Here is a 9,649-nt window from a genome sequence, read left to right as displayed (position 1 = left end):
TTCCAGAGCCAGAAACCACATGCTCATCAACATTGTAAAAGTAACTGGAAATTGAAAAAAAAAGAAATTTTCCTTGACCAAGCTGTTGAAATTCACAGACAATGTTTTGTCACTGCACATAGCAAGGGTTGCCAAAGTGGTGCCAGGGATGCATCAAATTTGTTTCAGCTTCACAAATTCATGTGTCCCCTTTTTACTGTTGCATCTGGAACAATCACAGCTCTCCAGGAGTTAAGGAAGTTCTTCTCCCTCATTTTCCAACAGAGATCTGAGACACAAACTGAGAAAGCTTCAAGTTATTTTGTGATAAAGTCAGCACAAAACATGAGAAGACACAGCATCTGTGTCAAACTTTGCAGGCTGTTTCTAACTACAGATGAACAGCCATACTGCAGATAAGAATGAGATCTGAGACTGAGCTTTGTGCAAATTGTTCTCAGTGAACTACAAATCCATGGTGAAAAGATGGTTATTTTTACAGTTATATTTTGGCTTCTTTATTTGGTGATCATATGACGTTTTCAGCACCTAGAAATCCTTTGCTTATGACAGTATCTGAATGAAATGTTGTTACTGACGTAACAATTATCTCCTCACCCCATAGTTTTCAAGTTATGACTTAATGTTGAGAAAACTGTGGGCTAAGTGAGTGAAATAACTTCAGTACCTTCAAAGGATGTGGTTAGAATAGTCTGCAGGGGTGGGAAGAGAGTTTTCCTTTGCAGTTGGTAGAGCAGCAACAACAGAGTGTCTTTCAATTGCTTCTGTATTGCAGCTCAGGGCTTTTAGCCCCTGTCTGCTGTACCCACACACGATCTGGTACAGACACTTAAAAAGCATATAGCAACCTCTCAGCTCAAGGAGCCCTTTCAAAGCAAGCTTCAGTCACCCAGGGGGCCAGCAATCTGTAGAGGCTGCTTTTTCTATCCCTGCAATGGAGTATCACATTGGCTCTGCTGCACTGGGACCACCCTATGCCCATGGTGGAGAAATAGGATTTGCTTTTCATTAATTATGTTACTATAAAAAATTCCTGTAGGATATTCTGTAGTTAGAGCACTGAATCATTTCTGAAACTTCCTATTCAAATATTTGTTTTATATGGCAATGGTATTAGTAATGTGCAAGTTTTATGCACTGCTATTTCCTCCCACACCCATTGAAAACTAACAAGAGCCAGCCTGTCAAAATAAGCATGTGAATTATAGATCAGCTATAACATGCTTCAAATAGCCAGTGTTCCAGCCTAGGTGATACTATATAACTCTGCTTTCCCTCTGCTTGCAAAACTGCACAGTCTACAATTCACAAAAAAAGCCTACAAACTGAATTCTGGAATTGTCTCATCTCTTTGGAGATACTAAAAAGGTGCTTAATAACAGAATTTTCATCTACTGTTGATGCAGAGACAGAAAACTCCCTTTTAGCTCATCTAGTATTTAAGTTATCCTTGAGCAGGGCCATTGCTGACCACTGACAGAGCCCAAGGTGACTGATTTCTGCTTAGGTTCTTCAGGAACTTAATTTTCAAGAAGAAAAGGTGACAAAGCTACTTCTGACACCCCTCCTCCCCAAAAAAGTTTGCAGGAAGGCTGAGTTCACTCTTTCTAGTCTGGCCTTTTTTCCATACACTGCATCCCCTTGGAGGTGAGCTCTGTGGTGCCAGCTGCTCCCAATACTGAACACCTAATACATACATTGTCCTGTAGGTAATACTCAAAGTGATCAGGAAGAGGGAGTAAATAATGTGCCTGCAATGATTACTCATGTGGGGTAATAAAAAGGAAAAAAAACTGAGGAGCTACACAGGGGCCTTATGCTACAGAGCAACTGTAATAAAACAGCAGTGGAAATCCAACATTGATAAATGCAGAACAGTTCACAACAGAGAAAATAACCTGAACTGCATGACCCAACAATGCACTCTGATCATGGAGGGTTTACAGAAACACTGGAGTCATTAATACAGCCACAGGCACAGACCGTCACATTCAGCTTAGCAATTAGTAGTGATCAGAAATGCAATTGAGTATCAACAACTATTATAAAGAAATACAGAACAAACAGTGTGTTACTATAAATCCATATAGTTGCTATATCCTGAATATTTAGTAGGTTTCCAGTTTCCCACCCCAAAGGGTATAGCAGAAGCAGAAAAGGAAAAGTTAAATGAGACCTTTTATAAAAGGAATTATTAAACAGATGGAGATTTTTCAGCTGGGAAAAGTGATGGGATATAATACAGAGCCTAAAAAATCATGAACAACAGGGAGAGAGTAAGTGCAGAATTACTATTTGCTGCTTCTTCTAACACAGTAACAAGGGGGTATCAAATGAAATTAAGAGGTTTGAATGACACAAGTTCAAACAAAGATACTTCTTCACATATACAATTACGTTATGGAATGCCTGGCCACAGGATGCTGCAGTTGCTAAGAGCACACGAGGGCTCAAAAGCAAATCAGAAGGATTTGCTGTAGAGAAATCTAGTGATGGCCATCAAATAGAAAAGAATTGCTACTGGTTCAGCAAGCAAATGGACTGCAAATCACTGAGAGAGGAGTCAGAGAGACCACTCTGAGGCTGTGCCATTATGTGCTTGCACTGTTCTTGTCCTCTGCCATGGACATCCACTGTTGTCCTGTGTGTGAGAGAAGACACTGAGCGAGATGGACGACTGTTCTGACTTTGTAAAGTCATTTTATGGTTTTAGTGTAACTACAAAACTCCATGCTTGAAGAGAAGAAAAGCTAATTTTAAGTAAGATCATATATCTTTTTGTCTGGTCAATGTCATCACTTAAGTAAATGGAGGGTAAAAAATGCTCATGGAAATCCAAACAGGAAGCACTTTGCAAACAAAGAGGTACAGGCTGGTGCCTGCAGAGCTGCTACTCTTCATGCTCCATGGGACCTGAAAGGGACCTCTGCTACATTCAGCCAGAAGGACAATGACTTTTTTTCCCCCCTCTCCAGATGGGGGCAGATCTGATGCTTATCATTTGAAGACTGTGACACACCTGGGCAGCAGCAGCACAGAACTGCCAGAATCATGACAGTAACTCTTTCTGGCTAATGTTCTGATTATAGCCAGGCCAGCACTCCAGGAAAACTCTCAGATTTTCGTGCTCTCACGGACTTCAGTCTTCAGTGCCAGCAGCATGGTTACACTGAATGTGTAGCATGAAGCAAGGCTTTGTTCCAAACAACACAGAACTGGCTCATCCAACCAGCCCTACCTCTGGGTGTAGGGTGACCTTCACGATTAGCCTTTTAAAAGCCTTTCACTATATATGGCACTTTCAGTCTTGGCAAGATAAATCTGAAGGGGGAGCAAAAGGGATGTCTCATGATGCAAGTACTAAGGCATTCTTGGATTTTCAAGAAAAAATACACAAAACAACTTCCTGACTCAAAGAGAGCTGTATCTGGCATGGGAAACTTCTACATTAGACCTCATCCTGACAGGGAAGTATTAATCACAAAATTTAGAGTTTGTTTAGGTGGAAGTCATAATGACTTTGTTGCAACAACTTTGCTTTCTGTGTTTTTAGAATGCATTTTATGTTTGACATGCAAGCAGGATAGAGTCCTAACCAGTAACATTTATATCATTGTCCTGAAAGATCCTGTTCTACAAAGCTCAAAAAAATTAAAAGATGTATCAGTCAGCCTGGAGGAGAAAATTTAAACCAACAAAAATGTGAATAATAATTTACAGCAACTCAGAAAATTTTAATTAGATCTTCAAAAAGACACAATTGAGAAAGATGCACACACTGGCTAAAACCAGTCATCTGAGGAAGGACTGTAAAAAAGTTAATATTTTGCCAATACTTCTGTAGACAAAATAGGGCAACTAGGTAATTATAGGCCTGTCAGTTTGACGTCTATTCCAGGCAGAGTGATGGAGTTGCTGATAGGAAAGTCAATTAATAAAGTATTAAAACAGTGCAATTTAATTAATGGCAATCAACACGGATTAATGGAAGAAAGATCTTATCAAATTAATGTGCTATTTTTATAAGACTACAAATTTGGTGGATAAAAGGAATTGTGGTAGTATTTTATACTTTGACTTTGGATGCATTTGCCATACAGTACCATGAGGGATTCTGACGGGAATCAGAACAAACATGATGAGCTCTCCGAAATAACTAACCTGTTTTAAAGCTGGCTAGCAGGGGATCCAACACCTGAACCTAAAGTGGGGCTCAAAGAGTGGGTTCTGCAGGCACTGCTTATCAGCCCCATGCTAAAGATGATTCCAGCAATACCAAAGGAAGCAGTAATAGCAGTAGTAATAGCAGTAGTAGCCTTTGCTATTACTACTTTTCAAGGAAACAAAATTTGGAAGTGGGCAGAAGTGGATAATGACTTTTTGGCATTGTTTGAAGAGAAGGTGCAAAAGAAGTACCAGGTCCTATGTCGCCCAACATAAATAACCTATTTAAGAAACAAGTACCTCAGGCCTTACTTCACATAAGAATTCTTCGGGAAGTTGAAACTGAAGAATAAATTGTGGGTCCTTATAGACCCCCAGCCCCAAAGCCCTCTGAAATTGTGTTTCCAAGAAGGTCTGTGCAATCTTTTTTGGTGTGCAGAGATGCTGTCCATCAAAGGGCAGTAAAGGGCATCTGTTACTTCTGCATTTGACATTGTAGCAGGTTGACCCTTGCATCATGTACTGGGATAATGTTGGTCCTCATATCAGCAGCTCATGAGGGATGCTGGCAAACTGGAGGTAGTTCAGAGAAGAACCACAGGAATATGAATAAAAAAATTGGCAGTAAAATGGAATGACTCCACAGGGTAAGTCTATTTAGATTTAGTATATCAAAGCAAAGGCTAAGGAGTAACTTGATTATGGTTTGTAAGTGCTTTCATGTGGAACACACACTGCCTAATAGGGGAGTTTTTGCTCTGGTATAAAAATATACAAGTAAGTCCAATGGAAAGTTGAAGACACATAATTTCTTTTACATTAAGGATAGGCAACTGCTGCAAACATTTACCATTTTCTGTGTTAAAGCTGGACGTTTTTCTATCTCGTCCTTCTCAAGTCCTTCTCTTATTCAACTGGAATCAATTCCAGGTAAGCTAATTACTCATGCTGAAGAGTCAGAAATGGTCTTGAGGTAGTTTACACCTTTTACATCTGTGAATGCAGCTGTAACATACATTTTTAAATAATTAAAAAAAAGTTTCTCAGTGAAGAATGGGATACAAATTTAGCTGATGGGAGTGTCTTGTGCACATCAAGAAGGACTTTGTGAATGATGAGTGCGATGTTTCTTTCTAGCTCTGCTTTGGGAGCCTGCTTATTTTTCAGTTCTACCTAAAAAGCTGGCAAGACAAAGGATTACAGTGAGGTTTTGGAGAGCAGCTCCTAGAATCACATCCAGTTGTCATGTTTCCATCTCACATTCGCCTCCACCAGCATCATGCTGATGGGTGCAACTGAGGAAGCAAAACCTGCTTAAGAGGGATTTGGTTCAGGTCATGCACTTGTCTGTAAAACAACTCCCCAAGGAAACCTCAAGTGAAAAATGAGTGTTATACATCCCTAAAAGAAAAGAGATCTTAATGGCAACTGGTTGGATTGTGTTCAATCTTAAAAGGTTAGGAATAAATAGTCACAGCATTTCATATCTTCTCTCATCTATAAGGGTTTCCCTGGGATGTGCAAACACAGCACTTTTCTTCCTGATCTTACATCCATGGCTTTGCTCTACTCACCTGGCCCATTACAAAAAAAAAATAAAAAGAAATAAGCCCCACCCCCCTTTTTCTTCTGTTAGCAGTACCAGTATAACTTCAAATGTGGAAAATATAAAAGAAATGGTACTTATATCTGAGCAATGAGGGAGTGTTTTTCCTCAGGTTATTTCATAAAGCTAAAAGAGAGGGATGTTCAAAAGAAAATTCCACTATGTAAGATTGATTTAAATTAGCAAGGGATAGGATTGATATGGATATACATAACACAACCACTTTTTAATTTCTGGGACTGGTGCCATCTGTGAATAATGAGAGTTAGTGGTAACAGAGAAATGTAAGGTCTAGCTGTGGGAGCCAACAGCCCACAGCCCTGACAGTCAGATTTGGAGGGCAGTGCTGTGATTTAGAAGGTCAATTTGCTTTTGCTAATGCCGAAACCCATCAGCAACGCATTCAACATATGGAGACTTGTAAACTACTGGGGATGATCAGGCTGGGAACAGACTGTGGTCACAGCCATAGCTAGGACCTGGGGATGCAATACTACTGCTTGGAAATACCCAATACTTAAGTGAATCCAGAACCAGAGAGAAAGATCACTGACTCTTGAGCTGAGGACTTCTTTGCTTCCTGAGCAGACTATTCTTTCAAACACAGAAATTTTTTTTTCTGAGGACAACAAAGACACTTTTTGGGTCCCATATTAACAAACATATAATGGCAAACCTCAAAGAACTTTTATTAATTGCCTTTTTTCCTTTGCAATTAATGTACAATTAACCAAGAAGGCAGCTCACAGAAATGTTGGACTCGCTTCTCTCTACCTCATTTAACTGGCTTCTGTACATAAATTATATTTTAGGGTTTTTTTTTAAATTTTTTTTATTGCACTGTAGTTAGTTGTAAATCTTGCACTGAGTTATTCAACAACACCTTTTCTTTTGTTGTCTGAGTGAAGAATGAAGCCTAAGGCTTGATTCTGATTGCAGATATGATACATAGGTATTTATCCTTACATACTTTATTGTATCCTTATTTCACACACACGTAAGCCCCACACACGCCGTTCATGCAAATGGGTACATTTCTTGTCAAGTTACCTCTTGACAGCAGCTCATTAAAAAAAAAAAAAAAAGGATACACATACCAAAAGTCAAAATCATAAGATTTTTTAAAGAAGAGATGCTTGTCTCCATGTCTTTGAATTGCCTTTTTGATGTATGGTGAAAAGACTTTTCCCTTTGCTGTCCCATGATTTATCACTTTCTTTAGCTTTCCTTACTAACATACTAGAGTAACAGCATAAGTAAAAATAATTACAAAAAATAGAAAAAACATATTCAAATTGGCATGGGGATCTAGCCTTGACAACTGACAGGGAAGTATTTTCAAGCATATTTTGAGCTTGCTACTTGGATTAATTTTGCTGAAATAAGACCGTCTTTTCACTATGACAGTTCTCGGCACTTAATAGTTGTTTAATGTTCCCAGTAGCTCAGCTCTGCACTTTGTAAATCAGCAAAAAAGTAAAATTAGGGTCTTTCTTTTACCACTTCAAAAATTATTATCCTTTTTGTTCTAGCTTGTGTTTGTACACTGATAATATATTTTCTGTAAAGGGACAAGGAGCAGATTGACCTGGAAAAGGAAGTCTTTTAAATGTAGGACTGTCTTTGATCACTCACAAGACTTGTACTCTGATCTAAGCTCATTGACATCAATGGAAGAAAGACTGCTATTGGCTTGGAGGGGAGAGTTGGCTCCTGTCCACACAGAGTCCATATTTGCAAAAGCAGATGTTAAAAGATAAAACAGACTGAAAATCAGAGTTACAGAAAAAGATGCTTTTCTTTTCACAAGGTCAGATTTATGTCACACTTTTAATTTAATATTTTTTTCTCAGTCCCTGAAACAGGAAACTCCAATTTCTACACCTGTTTTTGCTGTTTACCTGCTGGTAAACCCTGGATACAGAATAGGGGAGAGTTTTGGTGGATGATTTCCATGGCATGAAAATGTAAGTCCTTCTCCATAGACTCCTCTGGGATAGTTAAGAATAGAAAAAATGCTCCAGAGAGAACATCACACACACACCCTCACCTCCCCCTTTCCCCCCTTTCACTCCTGCAGCTGCACTTCCTGCAGAAAGAGCAATTCCAGAGCAAGAACTCAGCACTGTACTACTGGACATCATCATCAAAGAAGTAGATAATTGTAGGGTCTGTTTAAAAGATAAACTTCTAATTGGATTGTCTCTTTTAGTGACAGTTTCCAGGCAAGTTAGATCAGCACAATGAAGTCCAAAGAGCAAAAGGCAGTCAGTAGGCAGTCCTAAAAGGAATCCTTCCTAACTAACTTCATTCTGATGTGTCTTCAGAAAGATCATGGGGAGATACGATAGTTTTCTCATATGCCAATCTGCTGGCTACTTCTTTGGTAGTACCACTGATTCACTAACTGTTTAATCATACATATGCAGAAAATTTCCCTCATTCAATTGGATGAGAAAATACAATGAAACTACCAACACAATTTACTTCAAGCTGGTGTTTCTAAATGTTGTGAACGTGACATTTAAACTTGGACCAGCCAATGGCATCCCTTTAGCCCTGACATTCTGACTGATGTGTTTCAAGTCACATCTCTCCCATTTGGTTAAGCACGACAGCTATGGGAGACTGGATGCAGTCAGGCAAAGCCTTCAGACTTTGATGTGACTTTTATGATCTCATTCATTTTCCCATCTTACATGTTATGTGTTGATTTTCCTCTACAACTTCAGCTGACACAGACTAAAACAATGGGCATAGAATTATGTACATCTAATGTCTCTATGATGAAGAAAAAGGGGTTTGCTCATTTAGAGCTTATTACTTTAACATTGGCCTGAAACGGCAGTATTTTCATTGGCATAATTGAGAGCAAAAGCAAAATTTACAAAGTATTAGGTCTGGGGAGGGATCCCATAGCAAAGGGAGTGAAATAATTAAAATATTCTGAAAGAGTAAAACTCATTTGATGGATAGGTAACTGTGTCATTACACACTGTATGTATCCTTCTGTGCCTTACAGTGTAGATTTCATTCAGAACTCAAAATTTATAATCTCTTCATTCCAAATTTGAATGGATATGGAACCCCTTCTTCAGATGTAAATCCCAATTCTGATAAAAATCAGGAATTTCCAACCGGAGGCTTAGGATGAATTAGACTTTTCATCCCTTTCTCCTTTCACTCCTTTCTCCTGTTGGCCTTGAAGGTTCTGGATAGCCTTTCCAGAGTTGCTAGGGACTGTGGCTCCAGCTGATGCTGGGTAACTAAGAAAGTTAAACAGAAAACATTTATTTACAGAACAAAGGTTGATGCAAGAGCCTAGGTCTTTGTCATAGTCAGAAGGAGTATGCAGGGGGAGAGGAAGGGAGAAATTGTGTAAAAAGCCATCTACTAAGAAAAGAATGTTTGATTTGGATCACAGGATGTGATACTGGAGAATGTATTGCATAACTTTATGGCTTGTCCTTATTTGCAATGATTCAGTATCCGGCACTGCTCATCTCATTTCTAAAAATGGTATTGAAAAGTTACAAACTATTCAGAGGTGATGGGAATAAGTGAGGAAAGGCAGGAAAAGCACCTTTTCATTTTACAGCAAATAGCAAACACTGAGTCTGCAGGTCATCCTAGGGGTTGCTGCAGATCACTGCATCTGTGCCCTTCCTCACTACCCAAGTGACATTCACCAGGTTAAATCTCTGCTGCCAGAAGCTCGTCTGCTCCATGCCAAATTTAAAATCATGACAACCCTTTTTCGTGGTATTTATCTTATAAACTGTAAAACAGGGCACTTACAGCTCCTAGTGACAAGACATGAGGCAGGTGCAATGCTCTAAGAGGCATTTCCAAAGCCTTCTCTGTCAAGACTGGAGCCTG

The sequence above is a fragment of the Zonotrichia albicollis genome, chromosome 3 (genome assembly GCF_047830755.1).
Source record: "Zonotrichia albicollis isolate bZonAlb1 chromosome 3, bZonAlb1.hap1, whole genome shotgun sequence".
In the NCBI taxonomy this organism is placed as follows: Eukaryota; Metazoa; Chordata; class Aves; order Passeriformes; family Passerellidae; genus Zonotrichia; species Zonotrichia albicollis.
Note: the sequence above shows the minus strand (reverse complement) of the source record.